The sequence below is a fragment of the Marmota marmota genome, unplaced genomic scaffold, assembly GCF_001458135.2.
Source record: "Marmota marmota marmota unplaced genomic scaffold, marMar, whole genome shotgun sequence".
In the NCBI taxonomy this organism is placed as follows: Eukaryota; Metazoa; Chordata; class Mammalia; order Rodentia; family Sciuridae; genus Marmota; species Marmota marmota.
The window spans coordinates 19,113,766-19,138,439 of record NW_026000005.1 but is presented as its reverse complement, the minus strand read 5'-3'; the positions used below and the strand labels follow the sequence as shown (position 1 = coordinate 19,138,439).

General features: G+C 38.7%; 1 long non-coding RNA gene across 1 annotated transcript in view; it reads right to left on the bottom strand.

The window, feature by feature from the left end:
- Positions 1–9,971: 9,971 nt before the first annotated feature.
- The window catches only part of LOC125618170, a 21,756-nt gene continuing 7,053 nt past the window's right edge, over positions 9,972–24,674 (bottom strand). The window contains exons 2-4 of the long non-coding RNA XR_007349429.1: positions 11,910–12,032; positions 11,240–11,444; positions 9,972–9,996 (exon numbers count right to left, since the gene is read on the bottom strand). This is a non-coding gene — a long non-coding RNA (uncharacterized LOC125618170). The remainder of the gene's footprint in view (positions 9,997–11,239; positions 11,445–11,909; positions 12,033–24,674) is intronic.

The window sequence follows — 24,674 nt, the reverse complement described above, 5'->3', positions numbered from 1 at the left end:
GCCTGCAACCATGAAATTCCTAGAAGGGAAGATCTTCTTGACATTGGTCTTCATAATAAATTTTTGGATATGACATCAAAAGCAAGACAATAGAAACAAGAATTAAGTGCCACCACAACCTAAAATCTTTCTGCATAGCAAAGGAAACAGTTTTTAAAAGGCACCTATGGAATGAAATATTTATAAACCATATATCTGGTCCAAAACACACGAAGAACTCCTACAACTCAATAGCAAAAAAAAAAAAAAAAAAAAAACCAAAATAATTCAAGTAAAAGTAGATGAGGGGGATGAAGTTGTGGCTCAGTGGTAGAGAGCTTGCCCCTATGCATGGGGCATTGGGTTTGATCCTCAGCACTATATAAGTAAATAAAATAAAGGTATTGCGTCTATCTACAGCTGAAAATATTTTTTTAAAAAGTGGATGAGGACATGAATAGGCATTTCTCCAAAGAAGACACATGAATGGCCAATAGGTACATGAAAAGATGCTCAATATCACTAATCATTAGGAAAATGCAAGTCTAAACCACAGTGAGATACTGTCTCACACCTGTCAGAATGGCTATTACCAACAAAGAACAAGAGATACAAGTTTTAACAAAGATGTGGAGAAAAGGGAACCCTTATGCACCATTGATAGAAATGTAAACTATTATAAAAACAAGAGACTCATTAAAAAATTAAAAATATAACTACCATATCATACAGCAACCCTAAGCAAACCTAAGTGTCTGTTTACAGATGAATGAAGAGAAAACATGATATGTACACATATATACATACAAATGGCATATATATTCACACATGTGAATATTATTTAGCTATAAAGAAGAAGGAAAGCTTTCCATTTTTAACAACATATCTGAACCTGGAGGACAATATATTAAGAAAAACAATTCAGATAGAGAAAGATAGATATTGCAAGATCCCATTTACATTTGAAAGTTAAGTCGAATTCATAGAAGCAAAAAGTAGATTAGTGGTTGCTGGGGGAAGGGGTTGGAGTGAAATGGAAAGATTTGGGGCAAAAAGTAGACTTTCAGTTATAAGATCTGGGACTCTAATATATAGCATGGTGACTCTAGTTAATAATACTGTATTGTACACTTGATAAATGCTGAGAGTAGAGCTTAAGTGTTCTCACCACACACACACTCACACACAAATGATACCTCTGGGAGGTGGTAGATGTGTTAACCAACTCGACTGTGGTAATCATTCCATAATTGATGCATATATCAAATCATATACTATATACTTAAATGTATGCAATTTTGTTTGACAATTATGCCTCAATAAAACTTGAAGAAAAAAGAAACTGGTTGTTGCTAAACCAGCACTCACCACATCTAAGCATTGACCAGGTACACTCTGCACCAAATGGTACTATCGTTGGTAGATGGAGTCTGTGAGCTTTTTCTGGGTACGATAAGATTATGAGTAGATGTGATAATGGATTATCCTTTTCAGCCAGGTTGGACATAGCCATGTCTTATTGTTCTCCAAATATGACAATTGTATAGCTTTAAGTCTTTCTCATGCCATTTACTTCCCATCAAGAATGGCTGTATATCCATCAGAGCCCTGGCAACAGAATCACCACATCGTTTTCAGGGACAGGTGAGCAACCTGCAGGGCATCTTGTTCACATGCATGAGGAATTCTAAGATGTTTGCAACAGAGAACTAAACCAAATGTGGGATCCTTTTGAGCATGGATCCCATGTATTGCATGGGTTGCATGATCATGAAGCCCACCTTGCCTGGCAGGACATGGTATGTTCACCTGGAAATTGCAGTGACTTTTTAATTAAGGGATCATTTACAGGAATGTGTAGAAAGATGAGGGAACCAATAATGAATATTGGAACATCCAGGCACTAACTAGCAACTTTTGCCACCCCAGGCCTAAAGAGATATGGGAGGATAAGGGGTGACCATAACCTCGTTGAAATCTAAAGCCATGGGAAAGCAGCCATCCTCACACAGCTGCATCAATGGGGAGACAAAACTACTGCCAGAATCTTGGCAGCACACAGAGAGAGTAGGAAAAGTAAAGGACCTGCTCTCTTTCTCTCACCTCCAATGTTCAGGTGGTGCCTATTATTGGCTGAATCCAACCAGGCACCAGAGGCAAGGGAGCCTGGGTACCATGGTTCACCAACAGCCTCCTAAGGACCAGAGCAGAATAAAGAAAAGTGAAGAATAAATCTGGGAGTAAGCAGATTGACTAGCATAATTTTTGACTATTTGTCAATTTATACCTTTTTTTTTTTGTAGCAAGGATTGAACCCAGGGGCACTTAACTACCGAGCCACATCTCCAGCCCTTTTTTATATTTAATTAGAGACAAGGTCTCACTGAATTGCTTAAGGCCTCACTAAGTTGCTGAGGCTAGGTTTGAACTTGTGATCCTCCTGCCTCAGCCTCCCAAGTCACTGGGATTACAGGTGTTCACCACCATGACCTGTGTACATTTTTCATTCTTTAGGAGTGTTTCATCCAGTTGGTTACATATCAGAATCACCTGGAAAGTGTAAAAAACTATTATCGCCTAGGTCTCATTCTCACATACTCTGCTTTAATTGACCTAGGTACAGTCTTGGCCTCGGAATGCTTTAAGTTGTCCCATGCTATATCACTAAGCAGCTAACACACAGTTGACCTTTAGGGCAGGGTTTCCCAGTCTCCAAACTATTAGCTTTTGAGGCCAGATTATTCTTTGTTGTGATGGCCTGGGGACAGTCCTGTTCATTGTGGGGTGTTTAGCAGCATCCCTAGCCTTTATCCACTAGATGCCAGTAGCAGCTTCCAGTTATAGTATCCAAAAAGGTTTGCAGATGCTACCAATGTCCCTGGGTGGGGGGATGAGGGGAGGGGGCAACATTGCTTCTCCCAACCCTGTTTGACAACCTCTGGTTTAGAGCAGACATTCTCAGTGTAGCTTCCAGACTGGCAGCATCAGCATAGCAAGTGGAAATGGGAAGGTGAATTTGTTAGAAATGCAAATTCTCAGCCCCCATCCCAGATTGATGGAATAAAAAATTGTGGGGTTGGGCTCAACACTGCATTTTAACAAGCCCTCCAGATGATTCTGATGCTTGCTTAAGTTATATCCATTGCTTTAGAGCCGAACTGAGTTCCAGTTCCTTAAGAGAACCCGTGTCAGATTATAGTTATTAAGCTTGTACCTTTGCTTTGAACTTCCAGGGGGCTATTTTGTTTCTCATGTTGACACTTAATCATGTGTTTATTTCTCAATAACCTTGTCACTGAATTATTTGAGGTAGGTTTCTTCTTAAAAAGATCATATGCTCTTCAAGAACAAGGATGGCCAAAATGAAAATCTCACTGACTTTAACAGCAGTTTTCTCCTGCTTGGGGAAGGGGCAGAGATCAGCTGACCAGCTGGAGGGAACCAACCGATGAGTCACTTCTCTCCCAGTAAGCATTTAGAAGTATGTTAAGACAATGCTTTGGAAACTTTCATGTATGAATAAATATCCTGGGGAATGTTATTTAAATGCATATTCTGACTTACTAGGTCTGGGATAAGGCCAGAGATACTGCATTTCTTGCAAGTTCCTGGGAGGTGCTGATGCTGCTGGTCCTCACAGCATACCTTGGGTGGCATGGTGTAGACAGGCTCATTGGTCACTTGCACCTAGTAATCAGTAGTCCTAGACCCTGAGACTTTAGAGCAGCTGGATGGGTCTGGAACTTAAAATGTTCCTGGAAAATGGAATAGGGAACTTCTTGAAGAACCCAAAAGGATTTTTACCCTCATTAGCTGGTTTCAGTGGCAGTGAAAAGCCCTCTTAATATAGGTGAGCTCTTCTGTCATTTGCTGATATTTAAGGAGCTGGGCTTTTTGTACCTTCTGTCCACCACTATGCCTTTATGACAACTGTCAAGGCCTATATTGCCTCCTTTGGCTTTCTTTCAACTCTTGCCCCATATTATACATTTGACTAGTGCTTAAAAAGGTGAGAGAGTGAATGAAAGAAGTTGTCAGTGACTTTTTGGTTTCTTTGCCTTGATATAAACCTAATTCATGTGTTTCTGTGGACAACAATTCATGTGTTATCCAAGCTGGGGACACTTGGGTAAAACTGAACTGCTGATCCACTCATTATACCTCCATCTCCCACAGCCAGAAGAAGGTCCTCCACCAAGCAGGCTTTGGGCTCTCTAAACCAGAAAGTTAACTCAGGAAATTACCTCTGATTTGTAAGATCCTCATGATACTCCCTGGAGTACAGACAGAACCAATATTCCCTGCCTCACAGAAATTTGGAAAATCTCCATAAATGAAATACTCACAGATTTGATGACAAAACCACCTTCCAATTTTTAAAAATCAGAGAAATGGTTTTTATATCTTTCTTGGGTATTCCATTGTCAATGTTAAAAATCCTAAAATTCAGAAAGTTCTTGTGTTTTTCACCTAAAGTTTTTCTTGCTCTTAAAGTCAGCTTCTCTTTATTTTGGCTTTAGGGGGGAATAAGGAAAATTTGATCTGCACATTAGCACTTTATGCATTTGAAACTTCATTATACTAGAGCAATCTGGCATTTTATTTGGTTAAAATAAATTATCCTTACTAAAAACTATTTTTCTCTTCTTATACTTTTCCATGTTGGCAATTCTATCAAAATAACAAATAAGGGGGAATAACCTGTACTACTAGAGATAATTGAATACAGAAAAATTAGCAGTTTACAGTTTATAACAAAGATATGTATTAGACTGTTCTTTGAAGTGTTACTTAGAAAACGTTATTTAGAAAGATTTTATGGGAAGAAGATAACTTCCAAAGAAGGCTCAAGTTCATAATGAAAAAGCTAAATATGATATTTTTAATTGTTGGCAAAAAAACATAACGCATTACTATTTCAGGCTTCTCATGAATTTGGTTTTATAAACAAGGATGATGAAAGAGGTGTCTGCTTAAAGCTTTATTGATACTTTTGTGACCGTTGTGAGAGAGAGAGAGAGAGAGAGAGAGAGAGAGAGAGAGAGAGAGAGAGACTTATCATGATTTAATCTCCCAGAGAACCAGGAGGAAACACAGTTTAATGTAGGCTCCTATCTTCAGGAAGAGCTACAATTGAATATCCCTCCCCAATTTTTTTTAAGAGTTGGAGAAATGTTTTCTGTACCTTCCTTGGATATTCCATTGCCAATGTTAATAACCTTAACATTCAGAAAGTTCTTTTTGTGTTTTTCATCTAAAGTTCTTTTCCATTTTTTTAAGTTAAAGGCAGTTTCTACTTATTTTGGCCTTAATCGAGATACAGAAAATTTGATCTGCCCATTAGTATTTTATGCATTTGAAACTTTACTATATTAGGACAATCTGAAATTTTATTTGGCTAAAATAAACAGTCCTAATTTTGTTTACTTCTCCTCAAATACCCTATTACCCAAGTCTAGAATCATCTTTATTGTGTCATGTCCTAACATTTTTATGTTCTTCTGAGTTATGCTTTTAAAACTTACATACAATCATTTGGTAAAGGCTAATGTGATGCCCAGAAGAGGATGGATTATATTCTTATGTTGCCCTTTATAAGACAATTTAGAAACAACCTAATTTTTTCCTTTTCCATTAGGAATTCTTGTTTGAAATAACCCTCTTTTAAAATTGGGCATTACTTCCATTGTTAAATGGCAAACTAAACTTGTACATCTACCTCCTATTTCCCCCAAAGATCCCTTAGAAATCACAGGAAAAAGATTTTTAAAAATGAAAGCAGAACAGTACAGTGCTGGAAAACATATGTTGGTCAAAGTGTTGGAGAATTCTAGAATACAGAAAACATGTGTGATCAGATAGAGACAGAGCAGAGGAAAGCATAGCCCACAATACCAAGGGTAAGCATGGGCTGTCCTCAGGAGTCCCAGAAAGCTCCCAGTTAAGTCACTAAGTGCAAATAGTAGGGTGGGCTGGTGCCAGACTAATCCTTTAAAAGAGCATCCCTACTCCACTCCACCACAAAGTGGCAGAGAGTGGGAACTTATGCCATTGGGCTAAAGCCAGAAATTACACTCTCAAAGAAGTGGGTGAGTTGTGTCCAAAGCTTTGCAGTGAAGTTTTTGGGAAAGAAACCAATCAGAGGCTGAGTATCTTCAGAATATACAAAGAGGCTCTGCTCCCAAATCATCACCACCCTTATGCTGGGATCCAGGTGGATGGAGGAGCCACTACATGGAACATTGTCATTTGCCCTGACAGAAGGAGAAAGGAGAGTTTGCAGGGAGGCAGAAAATGACCTCCTTTGTGGCCAGAAGGAGTCATATGACCTTAGTTAAGCTCAAGGAGGCCAAGAATACAGCCTTACCAAGGGCCCAGAGGGAAAAGCACCAGAAACATTTGGTATGTGGTACTCCTGATTACTCCATTGCCTACAAAGATGAATGAGAGAATTTTCATCAGCAGTACTAGTATTGTTCATGCGGAATATTTGAAAAGTGTCCTATAATATGAAAGAATCTAAACAATAAAGAGAGGGCTGGGGTTGTGGCTCAGTGGTACAGTGCTCGCCTAGTCTGCATGGGGCACTGGGTTCAATCCTCAGCACCACATAAAAATAAAATAAAGATACTGTTCCCATTAAAACTAAAAAAATTTAAAAAAACAATTAAGAGAAATGGAATCAAGAATTAGAGGGAAAGGTAAAGAAAGCCATAAAAAATTATAAAAGTATATATACATATATATATGTAAGGGTATATGTTAAAATTATATATGTAGTTATGCATAACTAATTTGTATTATATATTGATTTTCAAAATTTTAAAATCTCTATGTAAGAACAAAATATGTTATTATGATTATAGAGCAGAACATAAATGGTGGGAGATAGTGGATGTGAAGATAAGGCAGGAAAAGCTTGATAAAACCCCACATGTATGGCACTTGACAATTTCCAGGGTCTTTTTGTTGATGTTGTCTCACTGGAACTCCACAATGGAGTTTCCCCCCAAAATGGAGCTTTCATGAAGGGGCCATTATCCGCTAAAAAGAATATATAAGACTTAAATTCAATCCATGTTTTCCTACCTGGCTTTGAAGCAAACTGATCTATTATTGCAATAGTTTTAAAAATAAAATGTAGGGCAGTGGATATTTTTACCTCTATCAGCTAAGAGTCCTTTTGAGAACATGATTAAAGTTATGGATAATTTCTCAAGGCAGGGAGTGGGAAGGAAAAATAAAAGAAAACAAACACAGAATAGTATACGGAGTTGTGCAAATGACTCTGAAAGGTTTACAAATGGCTGAAAGTATTCCATGGACCCCTGATACTATAGGTCTGGGTTGAGCCACTACCTTAGAGAGGTCTGCCTCTCCATGTTTTGAGAGCTTATGATGCCTGCAGCAAATTCCTGAGTGGACAAGGATGGAGCGAGACAATTGATGCTATTGCTTTTGGGAAAAAAAGAGTCATATCAGTTTCTGCTCCTAAGAACATTGGGGTTTACCGGGACCTTATCATGTGGGTGAGGGAATGCGAAGGACCCGGGCCCTTGCATGACACTACTGGTAGGTGTGTGTCATAAGATGTGAAGGTTCTACAGAGCAAAGTGTCCTTCCATGCAGATGCCACTATGTGATGCATTCCTAACTTGTATAGCAGGTCACAGAGCACTTTCATAAACATTATCCTGTGAAATCAGGAACAGCACTGGAACCAGGGGTAAGCACCAGCAGTCCCGCTGAGGGAAGGAACTCATAGAGCATAAGAAAGGTTAAATGACTTGTTTAGGACCATCCAACTAGTTAGTCATAAGGTGGGGACTATGGGTTCTGACCACAGATGAATAATTTTTCCAATCTCCTTCCATCCCCTTCCACCCAAAGCTAGCCTTCTCTGTGGGTAAAATGTGGTCTATGATTTTGAACTCTTGAAAGGCCTCTTCTCTAATAGAAAATAGGAGTTTCTGTTCACAAGCAGAAGGCTCAAAAAGTAAATGAAATTTGTTAGCACATGTAAATGTTTAGTATCTGTTAATCATTTGAGGATAAGGGAAGGTGAGAGAGGGACTGTCCTGTATGGTTGTCCTGTTTGTAGGGAGCTTGTGTGAGGCATTGGACATCAGCGAAGGGAGAGAGTGAGGAAGCAAATTCCCTGAGCACAGTGCTTGGGTCTCTGTTTTCCAACAGCCTAGGGTTGGCCCTGAGAGTAATTAAAGAATAACAGCAGTGGGGCATGGTGGCAAACACCTGTCATCCCAATGGCTTGGGAGGCTAAGGCAGGAGGATTGCAAGTTCAAAGCCAGACTCAGCAAAAGCAAGGTGCTAAGCAACTCAGTGAGACCCTATCTCTAAATAAAATACAAAAAAGAAAATATATAAATAAAATACAAAATAGGGCTGGAGATGTGGCTCAGTGGCCAAGTGCCCTTGAGTTTAATCTCTGGTACCAAAACAAAACAAACAAAAAGAACAGCAGGAGGTAGTCAAGAAAAATAAAAATGATTTGCTTTGTGGCGTTCCAGCCCATTCAGCACTTGGCCAAGAGTGGGCACTTGAGAATCATTTGTGCTTTGGGTAAAATGCACAGAGCACAGTTCACCACAGGGCAATGAAGATGGATAGCCATGGAGAAGAAAGACTATCTAGACTATCAAGAATAACTTTAGTATGAGTGACTCTGTCAGCAGGTATAGCACTGGTTAGAGAAAGGAACTTGAGACACAATAAACTGAAGTGGATAAAGAACTAGAAATAACTCCCTAGGAAGAGGAAGGGTCCCAGGCTGACAAGCAGCAGGCCCAATGACACAAGAGACCTCTTGTTTTCAATTCCCCATGGCTAAAGAATAAACTGCTTTTTATGGCAGCAATTCCCTAATTGCCAAGTGGTTCATTTCCCTAACAGGAAAAACTAGAAACAACAACTTTCAACTAGAATCTTGAATTGCTTCAGCTGAGAAGAGACTATTACATTATGGTCATTAGAAAATTTCCCTTCCTAGAGCAAAGGCAAGACTGTTGTAGGGACCCATCTCATGCTTTCTTATACAAATAAGGCCATGACCATGGCTAACATTCAAGACCTCCAAACAGTGGGTGACCACTGTGTTCTCCTGTCCCTATAGGTCCTGGAAGGTGTTTAGAGAGACCAGACTAGGGGAGGAAATACTATCTTCAGAATTTAACACTCCTATGTGTCTCCTAGAATGGAGTAACCCCAGAAACATTCTCTAACTCAGGGCTTCCCAAACTTCAGTCATTTATTTATCATCATCACAGTTTTTAATCCTACCCAAGCACCAATTGCATTTTTTTTTCTTTGACATTGCTCTGTAAGTTCATTTACCTTTAATTAATGCTGGAGCTTAACACCAAATAAGCAATTATTCTTCTAGAAACAATAAAATAGCCTCAGTTTTATGCTGTGTTTTGTGGCCTCAAAGTGCATTTTTTTATTATGATTTTTCTTTGAATCCTTAGGTTCTTGGGTAATGACATCACTTAGAACAGAAACTGGGAAACACACTGTACAAGTTTTTAAAATGTGGTTAAAACCAGATTCTTTCAATCAATGATAGTTTTGGCAGAAAGCGGCACACTTGAAACCTCTCCTCTCCCCCAGCCCTGGTTGTGCAAGTGGGGAAGGAGGTGACTTTCATTCAGAAAATAAAATACAACAAGAAGGATGTGAATTTGCTCAAAATAATAATAAGGAAAGGAAAGCCAAATCACATGGCAAGACAATTCATACATCATTCAAAGAAAGCTCACTCTGTGACCATGTCAGATTCTTGGTGAAGTTTCTATCTCATTTGCTATCAGCCAGGTAAATCACAGAATGTGGAATGTATAGGTTTTTTTACTCAAATGGTCTTTTGCATTGGAAGGACCTTCCTAAAAAATAAAAGAGAAATTGGCCTTAATGCCTCTCCAGAGATGGGCTGGTTTTAGTTTGTTTAAACCAGCAAGCATTCATGTCTTACTTACCAAGTGTAGAATCTGGGTTGTAAACCTGAGAAGAACAAAGATCAAAATTCAGAAGCCTGCCTTCTGTGAGTTGTAAATGAGCAAAAAGAGAAAATGGAGAAATACATAATTGACAAGTAACTCAAGGCACTGGGAGCTGATTTTATTTAGTGATCACCATATGACACACATTAACTCCTTACTCCTCACATAAACCCACTTTACATATGGAGAAACTGAGGGTAGATAGTCATCTGTCAAGGTTTCATGACTTGTAAGTGGCAAAACCAGGAATCAGACTCAGCCTCTGGTTCTAGAGACTTAGACATCACAGGTTTGGAAATCTTCAAGGACAGTGGTTTGAAGGTTGAGGAGGAGCTGACCAGGTGTGTGGGAGTCTGGTATGGGGTAGAGTGCCCCTCTTTTTTTTTTTTTTGCTTTTTTTTTTTTGTACCAATGATTTAACCCAGAGGCACTCAAACACTGAGCCCCAGCCCCAGCCCTATTTTGTATTTTACTTAGAGACAGGGTCTCATTGAGTTGCTTAGCGCGTCACTTTTCCTGAGGCTGCCTTTGAACTCGTGATCCTCCTGCCTCAGCCACCCAAGCTGCCAGGATTACAAGCATGTACCACCAAATCTGGCCAGAGTGCCTCTCTTTTAGGAGTTTAGCTTTTGTTATTTATTTATTGAGCATCCATTGTGTGAGGCAGAGTATTCAGCACTAGACTGTGGTGAGGAACACACCCTCCCTCTTCTAGGGAAAGAGGGTCATTATGTTTGATTTGAAAACCCATTGAGTTGGGATGAATTGTTTGAGGGTGGCATATAAACTCTTAAACTTTTAAAACTAAATTAGAACTGGGAAATCTGTCAAATTTGGGGTTTCTGCCCTATACCTTGGTAAAAACAAACAAACAAGCAACAACAACCCAGATCCCTCATATTTTCCCCTCTGGCAAAACACTTTTATTTTCCATAAATGCTTTAATCAGTTTGGAGCATTGGTTTAAAATGTTTAGAGTGTACTTGAGAGCTGGAAGCATCAAACAGACTTTTAAAGTGGCTTTTCCTGTTAACACAGTGTTTCTCCTAACCAGTCCATTGTGCCAAAACTCATTGCACAAAAGCAGTGCTGCCAGGTGGGGTTGTATTTCGGCAGCAATATACCAGCCTTTTGGAGGCAATCCATTGTTTCTCACATTTAGTTCACATTTTTAGTGTCTTCGTGCACAGCCTATCCCTTTGCCCTCTTGTCAATTGGCTTGCATTATTTGTGATAATACTTACCCTTTATTATAATTACCACAAGTCATGGGAAGGTTCAACTGTTTCATTAGTTGACTGAGAACAACAAAATCTAAAGTTTCATTGAAATCAGATGTCATGTTTGTGTTCCAAGGTCAGCTGGAAACTCATAGGAATAATTTAAGCCATAATATTCCAACCAAGGCTGAGCCACGCTGATCATCCTGCAGATCATACTGGAGTGATTCTGAAGGGGGAAAAAAATCACATCCTATTTCTCCCTCATTAAGTACACTGAAGACCAACTTTGTAAGAGGAAAGAATTAATCTTTAGCAGGGTGGTCACAGTCCATGCCTCAGGAACCCTCAGCAGCCAGGAGCCACAACCAAGTGGGTGTTAGAAGACTGGAGAGCTAATTCCCCTTTTTCCTTCTTTTTCTCTTTTTAGTTCTCTTTTTCTTCTCCCACAGATGAGCAAGTGTGCAGTAAGGGGATTCTGAGAATGTCTAGAACCTTCCAGAAAATTCTATGGCCCACTCCCACCTGCAAAACTGTAAATATCAGGAAGGTTGAGAGCATGAAAGGAAAGCTTTCCTCTTCTGTCAAAACCATTGAACACTTCCTATGATAGTATCCTGTTACTCTTTTATCTAAGAGTTTCTAATCCTTTACCTGTGATCATTATGAACTGATAAAGTGTTAATGGACTCACCTTCCTCATGTGAGTGAAGAAGTCTCTTCTCCATTCAGGGTTCTGTCGGGTAGTTCTCTGGTCTGTCTTTTCTCTTTGTGAATAAAAGCAAGCTGGGCATATGGTGCTTCTACAAGCTGCAAACTTAAAATAAGAATGTCTGTCTAAGGCAAAATACATGTAGAATGCATATAGTCATCTCTGCTTATTTGTGGCATTTTAAAGAGAGATTAATGAGAAAATACTTTTTAGGCTGTTGGAAATTCTGCATGTTACCCTCATAAAGTAACTGCAAGCAGCTCCACTTATCTATACCTCATTCTTCCCATTTGCTTTGAAGGAAGGGAGGTGGGAGTCAGGCAAACAAGAGTTCTAAGCAGAAGCTCATTTTGCATTTGGGCCACATAAAGGTCTTACACAGATCTCCAAGTATCAAAAATTTGGGAAATGTCAAGGAGGGAAACATAATTGTTGACACATTAAGTGCCAGACCAGCTGGCTCTGGCTGTTAGTAGCTTAGAAGCTGCCATGCTGTGGTTCCTTGTCACACAGCTATGGAACCAAAGCACAGGCACTTGTCAGTGTCTCCCCTCTCCTTCCACTTCCCCACTTTCTGATTCCCTCTGAATCTTAATCCCTGTGATCATTTATATTTTTCAAAGTGCTTTCATACATTAGGTTTAAACACATGAAATTGCTGCTAGTAGCCTATTTTGCCCTCTAGATGTCTAGTACAATCTAATGTATTATCTCATTTTATCACCTTAATACCCCTTTGTTCAGACAGAGCTTATTAACTGTGGTAAGATGTAGCCCTGAAAGTCACATGACAAAACAGGTAGCTGGCCTAGAAATTGAACCTGGATGTCTAAATCCAAATCCAATTCTCTGTTCCACTTGTTCTGCTACTTCTTGGTCCATGGGTTGACCCTGAAAGAGAAGAGTCAGGAGGGAGAGGGGTCCATGTTCTGAGTTCTTTTTCACCACAAGTGATGGCATCACCATGGGCTACAATCACATTTGTAGGTCCCTGGCAGTCTTCTACCAGCAACCTCTCTTCCAGTGAATGTGACATGAATATATGAAAATACACCCACATTTCATATTACCTAGAATTTTTATATATCTAAAAAACAATGCTTATAATTCTGTGTTGAGAAGTATATGGCTACGAATAGCAATTTACAATTGACTATGACTTCTTGACCACTTATAAAATGATAAAATCTAACATACATGTTGTTTTCAAATACCATAAGAATTCCATGAATTCTAAATCGAACACTAACCAACATTTTGGTATGGTATTACATTTTGGGGAGACTCGATTGAACACTTACTAAAAACACAAACACTTATTGATTTATTTTCCTTTTTTTGCACTTTGGAATAAAACCATTTATTTTTTCAATGTCAGCTTTTAAACTATTTGGGGGTCCTCACAATCCAAAGGCCCCAAGAGTTAGACTTCTTATGTACAATATATAAAACAATCTGACAACATCCACTGGCCCCAGTGAGCATGGCCATTCATTCATTACCCATTTTGTGTGTACCAGATGTGGAAGGAAACATGGTCTTCCACATCAGACCTAATGTGAATGCTTTGATAAATTCCTGTCAGTAACAAGCTCCCTGACATGACTAGAAAGTATTTTACAATAGAACCTGCTGATCCTACACCAACTTACATCATAAAAGGTTGAGAAATTGGAATATCTGAGTCTTCTGATTAAAATAATTGGTGGATGTTGCACGGTTAACCAGAACATGTGTTTCCTTGAGTTCTTCTTTTAGCTTACTCTCCATCTTTACTGGCTCTTATGGCATGAAATGAAATCTTCATATTGAGGACCATCACAGCTAACATCAATCTTAACTGAATGAGCTCTGCAAGCTTATCTCTTTGGGATAACCCTGCAATAGTTTCTGAACATTGATATTCTTGTTTAAAAGCAAAATTCCTGTCTTCGGGTATTTTTATAGCTTTGGATCATTTTTGGTGAAAGTATACTACAGCAATAGTTCTGAGTTGCCTCTAATCCTCAGTATGTTTGCCAATGTCGTAGTATAAAGGCCAGATGAAACATTGAATCAATTAATAGTTTACAAGTTTTCTGCCCTGAACATCATCTTACTAAAAGGAAAGATCTTTTACCTTCATGGATAACATTTTCTTCTGCACCTTGTATCGTGGATTTCCCCCTTCTCTGTGTCACTTCTTTTAACATCTTAAAGGAATAGAATTTTTCTTTTTTTTTCTATTAGGGAAAATACATTTTTTCTCAAACTTTTATCAGCTGTGGGTAGACTTTTCAACTACTCTAAACTCCACACTTCATTAACAAAAGAAGTCTCATTATTTCTATAAAGATGAATGATTGTGACACTTTTCTTGTTTTGATTCACTGGTTGACTCATTCATGTTCACACACTTATTCACTTAGCAAATATTTATCGAACACCTGTTTTAGGTGCTGGCAAGGAACAGTATTAGAAAATGGAAATGTCCTCACTTAGGACTTTTATTTATCATTAATATCTCAAAACACACACATGTAACAATGTCCAAATTAGATATTATCAAAGTGCCAGGACCACCATTTTTATTTCTGGGAATTAAATTCAATAAATACTATGTGTGTGCAAAGCAGTCCTTCCATTGAATACTACATATGAACATTTCTTTCTTTATTTTTTCAGTGATAATTCACTGAGTATCAGTCATTTGCCAATACTTTGCTAGTCATTGGAGCTATGGAGGGGTACCTTCTCTCAAAATGTTTCCCCTTTCTCGTGGGGGCCATAGATATAGAAATAATCATATACCAACCCACATGATGGGCACCACAGATGGGACAACATTTCAGACAGAGGGAAACACTCACAGGGAGGTCCGCAAGATGTTTTGTCATCCAGAACCAAGCATGAGTGTGCAGGCTGCGTGCTGTCTGGCCAGAAGTAACACTTTGTTTTCTAGACATCATTGATTAGTGGAATTTAAGCAAGGATTTTTAAAGTGTTTTGTTTTCAACAAAATCAGTGTAGTCGAACAATTTTAGAGGTATCTTGCCTTCTTCAAGTGTGCACATAGATGCTACATGAACTACAAGGCCATGGACAAATAGACAAGGTGGAAAAGGGCATTCTGGGGAAGGGAAGGATGGTGCAGGGGATGGATTAGCACAGTGTGTTGGAGCAATTGTAACCTGTTTCTTAGGATTAGATCACCGTGTGCAGCACAGGTGCCATGGTGACAAGGAGGCTGAAGAAGTAAGTGTGAGCTGGATCATGTTCTTATTCAGATTCCTTTACCTGGGCCCATTAGCTTTCAGCCTCACACTTTACTGTAGCTTAGCCAAACCTTATCTCACAGGAACACCTGATGTTGATCATTTGCAGTTTCACCTACTCTAAGTGAGAGTGTTTTGACCTCATTCCAATTTCCTAAGGCAAGCCTAAATGTCAGTGAGGGGTTTCTCAACACAAGTTAACTTGGTAAAGGAAACCTTCCTCCAATCATGTATGCTTAGTGTTTTTTTTCTACCATAGGATGATCTTTCTCAAGTCATGGATCTTGTCTTGGAATCAGAAGATTTTCTGGGCCCTAAGGATCTGAGTGTTTGCTCGTGCTGCACAGTGTTTTCTCCAGTGCTTCATCAGTCTCTTTACCTAAACTTGCTGAGTTATAAGTGTTTTCCTCCTCTTTCATTAAATAATCTTTATTTATAATTAGTAGTACATATTAATTTTACAAAATAATGGGTTTATTTGTGACATTTTCATATATGTGTACATACTTTGATCATATCCACCCTCTCTATTACCCTCTCTTATAATCTTTTATTTCTATCATACAGCTGTAGGTAAAGCTTAGCTTAGGTGAAAATATCATTATTGCCAAAGCAGGCAGAACAATGAAATCTACTACTTTCAGTAAAAATTTTTTGTTTCCAAGTAACCTCCCTGGCAGGTACCCTGACCTATTTGGTGAGGAGCATGTTCCAATAGGTCACTGTTTTCTCTCATAGGTAGGCCAACTGGTAAAGATTTTGATTGACACTTCTAACTATAAACAACACTAAGGAACTTTGTCTAGTTAAGAAAAGGGAATTTATGGGAAAGATAGGGAGGAACTAAAGAAATAAGGATAAGACCGAAAGAACCATATTAGGAAAAGTTCAGGACCCTGAGCAACCCTGGGGTTCTGGGGCACAGGAATTGAACAGTATTGACCTGACACTACCACAGAAAGAAGCTGGCACCCAACTACCTTTGTTGCCCTGTGCTCAAAACTTAGTCTCAGAAAAGCATGTCTGAGTGACGTAGCTTGACCATATCCTCACTAACTGGCTGGAGGAGTGGGGGCATCTTAATTGGCAGATCATTCAAGACTGCTGTTAATGGAATCAGATGATGTTCCAAAAAGGAAATTGGAATATTGTCAGCAAAAAAGAGAAAGGGATGAGTGTGTGTGTGTTTGTGATGGTCAATATAAAAAAAGTTGTCCATTACAATAGTTTTCTCTAAATTATAAAGATTCTATCTTCCTGTTTTGGGGGGTGTTGTTAAAGGAGTTTTAATTATCCTCTGCATTTTAGGAGCGAAAATGTATAAAAATACAAATAACAGGAGAAACCAGACTAAGAGTTTATATTTCTCCATTTCAGACTTCCTTAGACAGATTTTTTTTCATGATTCTTTTTTGTAATTATCAATCATATGTACTTGAAAATGTGAAAATATATGAAGGAAAATCAGTAGAAAGAGGAGGATTTTTTAAAGGAAGTATTTTTTTGAAACTTGACTTAGAATAATGGGATTTCTTCAATTTGCTACATGCAAAGTAACAGAGAGCTTAGTGTATCCCAGAGATGGATTAGACAGATGTAGCACTTAACTATTAACATTTGTGAGGTTCATTCCCACTAGTGAGATTTGTGAGCGGCTTCCATGAGATGCTATGCAAAATCAGTTTAATACTTTCCTCATTTGTCACCGTGCCGTGAAACTAGTAAAATATAGAGGAAACAGAAAATTGGGCACATCTGCGAATTTGGTTGTGTCCTGATTATAGCAGTGCAATTCCACAGATGTGCATGTTTTCACAGGAGAACAGGTTTCTATTTGACTCCAAACTCCATCAATGCTCAGCCGATGTTTTATAGCTCCCTGTGGGTGAAGCATGCCCTCCCTTGATAGAGCCAAACAGTAGCTTATCTATAAGATTCACTGGCAATACTTCAGTATCTATTTTCTTAAATTATGGCAAATGAGGACTTGGGGCATACATATATCAACTCCTCCTACATATTTCTCCTATAATAATGCTTAGTACATTCATACCATCTCTAAGCAGAGAGACCCAAACACTTAGAAAACATTTCTTCATTCTTATGTTAATATGAATTTGGTAGCTTTCATAACTCCCATGTTATAGAAAAATACAAGTGAAAAGCTCCTAACCCATCTAAAAATATGTAATTGTGCACATTAATAATCCCTTTCTCCTTCTCTCAGTGAGACGTACTTGGAACTGAGCTCATGTCAGTAGTAACACTAACATGTTCAATTGTCTTCTGTCTACAAAAGAGGTTCTCGAAGTTGTTGTGTATGTAGATCACTAGAGATCTGGTTAAGATGGAGACTGCCTAGCACCATTGCTAAGGATTTGAATCCTAGAAGTCTGGGGTGGGCCTCAGGCACCTGCATCTTTACAAACATCTTTTCCACTGGGTAATTCAGAAGACCATACATTGAGGAATACTGGTTTGGAGGATAGAATCACATTATAAGATAATTAATAAAGGAACAAAAGCTTAACACTCAAGAGGCTACACTTTCTATTCTCAGACTTCCCCTTCTTCCCCAGCCATCCTTCACCTCACAATATTTCAGTTTTGAAAAGTATTTTTTTGAGCAACTAATAAAAAAAAGAAAACTTTTTTTGTGTGTAGCTCTTATTCTCCAAAGCAAAGGACTTGCATTTGTGGGTGGGAGGTACTAATCATAAGAAACCAATCTTAGCCCACTAACATGGATTTAAAATAGGTAAATCCTGGCATAAAAGAATAAAGTATAAAAACTTCAAGTGTTATATGTGAAATAAAATAAACTGAAAAGAAATATTTTCAGGTCTGTCTGCTGAAAAAAGCTCCCAGTAATCACATTCAAATATCAGTGTATTGGACTTTCAGTGAAATTTGATTTCTAAATACCTAGGTGGAGACAATAAAAAAAAAAAAAAGTAGTTTTTTTTTTTTTTTTTTTGGTATCAGGGATTGAACCCAGGTGCGCTTAACCACCAAGTCACACCCCAGCCCCGCCCCCTTTTTTTAAAATTAGAGATAGGGTCTTGCTGAGTTGCTTATGGTTTTGCTAAATTGCTGAGGCTGTGCTTGAACTCTCCTGCCTTAGCCTTCTGAGGCAATAGGATTATAGGGGTGCACCTCCATGCCCGGCTTGCAATGTATTCTTGAAAGCAGCTGTCATCATCATCATCATCATTGCCCCTAATGGTTCACTAATCTCAAAAGAAAGAATAATAATGTAAAAATAAAAGTTTGCATCTAGCTTTAGATGCATGCATATAGTGAATTAAGGGAATATGACACTCCTAGGTTCAGAGTCTAGTTTGTCCTGCCAATCCATCAAATTGATTCTTTTGTGGCAAGTGAGCTTTCTAAAACACACATGGCTTATCATCATAGTTCCTCTGAGGACTCTTATAATCTGGTTACAATGGTGACTAACTTTATTGTTTACTGTGTGCTAAGCACTTCATACTCCATGATGTATTTGATCTTTCCAAGAACCTTAGGAAACAGATAATACTCATCCCATTTTACAGATGAGGAACCCGATTAAATACCTATCTGCACAGACTAAGAAGGCTAATTAAGCCTTGATTTGAAACCTGTTTGTTTGTCTGAGTCCCCACACGTAGCCACTGTCACACTGTCTCTCTTGGTAGAATGATAAAGCTTGACAAAGACAAATTTATTCAGCTAAAAAATCTTTAGAATAAGAAGGGAGGATGAAACAATTAAATCAAAACTACTTGAAGGCAGAGGGCAATGGGATTCTCTTCTCTGAATCTAGACCACAGAAGATGGTTGCAGTACCTTACATACCATGTATTATTCTCCATGTAATTATACTGAGTAAAATACCTTTGGAGTAATTGTGTACATAATCAAATGTTGCACACATCTGAAGGCTTGAAAGTGCCTACCAATCTCCTTCCACCCAGACCAAAAGAAATCCTATGAACTAAACCATAGTTATAATTTTCCCCCTGGTTTCACATGGATTTCCTTTAATAATGTTTGATTGTAATTAAAAATCAGTCTATATGTGCAGTAGATGAGGAAACCAAAATTATTCTCTTTTGTCCTTTAGAAAAGTAACAGTTGTAAAAATGCTCAATATAATCAATCCACTTTCCCCCCACTGGTATTGAACTAGCATTTTATCAACCACAAATATGCTTCTGCACATAAGACAGCAACAGCAGACTGCGGTAAATGCAACAAACAGGACTGAAGTCATTGCCAAAGAAGCATCAAAGCTTTCAAAGCAGCTATTGATGTGCTCAGTTCATAGCTCAAAGAAAGGGAGAGAGAAAAGAGAAAGAAGCAATGGCAGGAATGGCTTTGGGCTATGCTTTCAAAATAGGCTTAATATGAAGGCTAAACCAGCAGTAAGATATTCATATATAAAACAGATATCTGCCACTTAGCAAGCTGAATGGAATGAGGTTCCAGAATCTCTTGATGTTCAGGCACTACTTATTCCAGTCACGAGCTTGAAAAAAGTCATATAGCCCCTTGCCTAATTCTGACTGAAAGGTGTCTGCTTGGGAAATCTGGAGGTCTTAGTGATGGGCACTAAGATCTATTCTCTTTTTGGATTCTGTTGTTTTTAAGGATCACTAATGCTGGCATGCTGAGAGTTCTGGAATCTCACTCTACTTTTCAGGCTGAAGTGCCTGACAGTTGTCTAGAGACAAATCCTGGACAGCCAGGATACCCTGATTTGATTTTGGTTAAACCCACTTAGTGATCTGGTATGTCACAGCCCTAGGTCTAGCTGGCAATGGTGGCAATATGAGTTGAGAAATTCTCCCCCACAGCTACTCAGAACTATCTGATGTCATTGTCTGTAATCACTCTGTCCTCCCTTTCCACTTAGTATGATGTTTTCACCATTAGAGTTATATAGGAACTGTAGTGGACTCTTGCCACCATGGCCATCTCTTTCAAGAATAAAAATCCCATTTTATTTCAGAAGACATAAAATCTAGTATAATCTAAGGGTCTTAGTGATGGACACTAAGATCTATTATCTTTATTAGCTTTGTGGCACTGAGCAAGTTACTTAATCTTTCTGCAGAAAGTTTTTTTTTTTTTTTTTTTTTTTTTTTTTGGTACCAGGGATTGAACCCAGAGAACTTAACCACTGAGCCACATCCCCAGCCCATTTTTATATTTTATTTAGAGACAGGGTCTCACTAAGGGCCTCAGTAAGTTCTTGAGGCTGAGTATGAACTCACAAACCTCCTGCCTCAGCCTCCCAAGCCACTGGGATTACAGGTGTGCACCACCATGACTGGCTTTATAGAAAAATTTATTAACAGTGTTGAGCTAAAACTCACCATTATGGGGTTATAATAAGGGACAGAGCTTTAGGATGAGGGAGGTAAAAGTGCCAGTGTGGCTATGGAGGTGATGAAGGAAATAGCATAGTTAGTGATACAGAGTCTAGCCCTCACTTCTGGTAGTTTCCAAAAGATGAAAGAGGGAAACAAGGCCACCTGCTTTTCTTGTTTGAAGGAAGAATACTGGTAATAAGCAGCTAATAATATTCTCTGTAGGGAATGAGGTGGCCTCAAGATAGGGGAAGACAACCCCAAGAGATAACTCCCCAGGCAGGCACTGGTGGAGTGAAATGGGGTTATGGTTCCACGGGAGCTAAAAGAGGCATTAGCAATGTATACAACTCTTTCACAACCCTAGAACTTCATCTTGAAGTAGAGTGGATATTCTCCAGTAGGGTCTATGGGTTGTCATTAGAACATCAGGGAGAGGATGGGCCAAAAGATCTACACATAAAATAACCATTGACCTGAGATACGACAATTCTGGTTTGCTTAAAGCCCAGTACTACACTCAGCATTTTCTTTCAAGTACACATAGGAAGAACTTTGAAAGTCCATTCAGTGTGTCTTGATTTCTTGCCTTAGGCACCAAAGCTAGAAAACCAACACACATCAACTGGAGAGACCTCTGTCCTACATGCCATGTCATCCATGTATTACAGAGAAATTCTCATCCTCTTTCCAGTTTCACAACTCTCTGTTCAAATGAAATTCAAAATATATGGTTATACTGTGGGCATGAACTAATACATAACAACAAATCCCACCATTATGTACAACTATAATGCACCCATAAAAAATGTAAAGAATAAAAAGAAATTTTTTCTGAGATATGTACTTTCTCTGAAACAGCCCTTTTAATCTAGGAAATACAAAAGATAAACCTACAGATGTATTTCCACAAACTTTTCCACCAGTCAGCGTTTCAAGGGCACAAGGTTGATTCTGTACTTGGAAAAAAAAAATCTGATTGTTCTGAAGAAGACAGAAAGTGATAATTTTGTAGATAACTTATTTTTTATATTCCTCCATTTTAAAATGTGTATTTTGGTTCTTCCTTTATAGAAAATGTACTTTTGAGATCAAAAGATAAAACTGAATGAATCAGTGACAGTGGGGGAAACTCACATGCCTGAATATTTTCTCACAACTTTAAAAACATTTCCTTAATTAGCAAGAAAATCTCCAGTAAGTAAATATATGAAAAGTACAACTTCCTCAAAGAAGTCCAGCTAAAGAGAGATAACAATAAAAACCTATAAAAAAGAGAAAGTTTGAACACTCTTGTGCCAATAGGAAAAGCAGGTAGAATGAGGCTGGAATTTGGCAAAAAGTAAAGTCCTATGTTACTAAACAAATACTTTAGATAATTAGAAATTGTAGCAGAATAAAAAAGTACAATATGGAAGTAAAAGGTAAGTAGATTTCTGTCTTATCTGCTTGAAAATTATCCTCATCACCAAAACAGCATCTTCAAAACTTGAAATATAAAGATGATTACTTTTTACTTGAGTGTATATTTTTTATATAAAACGCAGCTACTTTGAACTCTTTAGTTTTCACCATCTGTAGAACTCAATTTCCGTCTTGTAAAAAAAAAAATTGCTGACATCTGTTTAAGCCCTAATATCTCCACAACCATGTAGAATGTTAGCTCAAGCTTGGTGTCGTGTTAAATCACTTGAGCTTTAAAATAATATTAAACTGAGGGATTTGTTTCAACTTAGCCATCATACTAGCATTTAACCCTTCAGATGTTTCTAACTAGTCACCAAGAAAATTGAAGACTACAAAAATAAATAAATAAAAATGAAGACAAATGTAGGCTCTTTGTTTTCACATCATGCTTGGGTAGATTTTTCTAAAAACAACCAAGAAATTGGAGTTTTAGAATAAGATGATGCACTATTGGCAAGTCAATAACTTGATTAAAATGTGCAAAAGTCTGACTTGTCATTAAGGGGAGAATTTCTTCTACTGCCTAAGGCAGTTGATTCTGTGCCGGTGACAACCCAAGTCAAATTGTGAGGTAATGACAATAGCTTGGATTTACAAAGTGTTGAAAAAAATTCTAAAGCCCTTCTACATTCATGATCTCTTAGATTTTCAAAGCAGCATTGGTGGATGTAGTGGCAAGGTCTACCTTAGATTCCTCTCCCATCCCCACCTTTGCACTGAGATTCTTACTCCCCAATTCTGGAAGATCCTTGCCTGCTGGTGATGGATTCGCCTCCCAGCTTCTGGGATTATTGCCTGATGATGGCCAACTGTGTGAGTCTCCCAGAGCCTAAGGGAAGCCTCCTGGCCATGTCTGTGTCCCTGCCCCAATGGTGGCCACATCCAGGGGCAATCTGGTTAATAAGAGGGCAAGAGTGGTGCAGATCTAGACTGTAGAGTCGGGAGATGAGTACCAGTTGCAGCCTTGGGATTGGTGTAACCACTGTAGTTTATCCCACTAACCCTCCTGTTGCAAGTTTTCTTAGGAAAAGAGACAAATGAATCCTAGAGAATCAGTTTCCAGATGGGATATTCTCATAGACAAAGTAAGTGTACCTGAGTTTTGCAAGGGGTGTATACAGGGCATGGTGTGTATGCCAAGGGCCTTTTCTCCAGGGCAGGGCCTCTTATTTTTCTGGCTTCCAGCATCATTACCCTTGATGACTTTTTTAGCTAGGTCCCTCCCCAAGAATTACTCCCAGCTAAAGGAACTGCCTCTTGGAAATTGATGAGACAATCGAATTATTGAGACAAAGGAGCTGCCCCTTTGTCTCAATATAGGAAATTCAGAAGAGCTTCACCCATCCAGAAATCCCTTCAGAGATAACTGAGTCTTCTCTTGAAACTTTCCCAGTTTAACTTCCTCTGTTTTCGAATCCTAATTCCCTCATTCTCTCACAGGAGTTGTTCCTCAGAGCAATCCCCAAAGAATTTCCAACAAGCAAATGTCAGTCTGTTTCCTTGGGAATCCAATCTAAACAGGAGGTTATTGTAATTTTCCCCATTTCAGATATGTGGGAAAACATGACCTAAAGATGTTTTAGACTTGCCTGGGGTTATGTTGCTGGAAGGGGCAGAGATGGGACTGCACTTTGCTTGACTCTAAATCCAGCTGCTCCTGCTTTTTCCTTCTTGTAACCTTCCAGCTCTTCTCTATCTCCACTCCTGCACTCCCTCCCTCTATCTGTGCACTAGTGCAAACAGAGCCCTAGTTGTCATTCAGGTCCATGCTGGACATTGGATGGTGAACTCAGTGCCAGCCTGCTTTTCATGATGCTCACAGTGGTCCCTTGCAGACTGACCCCAGTGCCCAGACTCTCAGAAATGCCTGAGCATTTTTTAGCTCTGGCGCAAATCAGCGCACTGTCATGGAAAAAGGTTTCTTGGAGATTAAATTAATTCTACAATGTTAATAATATAGAAATTTACATATTATTTTCCCCAAAGAGTGTCATTCTTTTAATATGGGATTCCTCTTTACCAGTAGCATTTTTGGTTTCAACACGCACCAGAAGAAAATTTATGTTTGTATAGACATGTAAACTTTCAAAGCCCAAATAAATAGGAGTTTCCTATTCCATGTACAAATGTAGTTGGCAGGGCTGGGGTCACTCATAATGTGCTGCAGAATGTGCCCAAGGTCCAGTTTTAAAGACTATTTTGATAACTTATAAGCACAAAATATGCTTGCCATTAATGTATTTTTAAATATTGAGATTAAATATTTAAAAATATGTTCTCTTTTTTACCTAACTCTATAACCATGTAAGAATATACAGGCATTTTATTTTTTTATTTTTATTTTTTTTTAATTTTTTATTGTGGGTTGTTCAAAACATTACAAATTTCTTGGCATATCATATTTGACACTTTGATTCAAGTGGGTTATGAACTCCCACCTTCACCCCATACACAGATTGCAGAATCACATCAGTTACACATCCATTGATTTACAAATTGCCATCCTAGTGTCTGTTGTGCTCCGCTGCCTTTCCCATCCTCCACCCTCCCCCCTCCCCACCTCTCCCCTCCCCTCCCCTCCTCTCTCTCTACCTCCTCCACTGTATAACCCTGAGGGTCTCCTTCTATTACCATGCAATTTCCCTTCTCTCTCCCTTTCCCTCCCACCT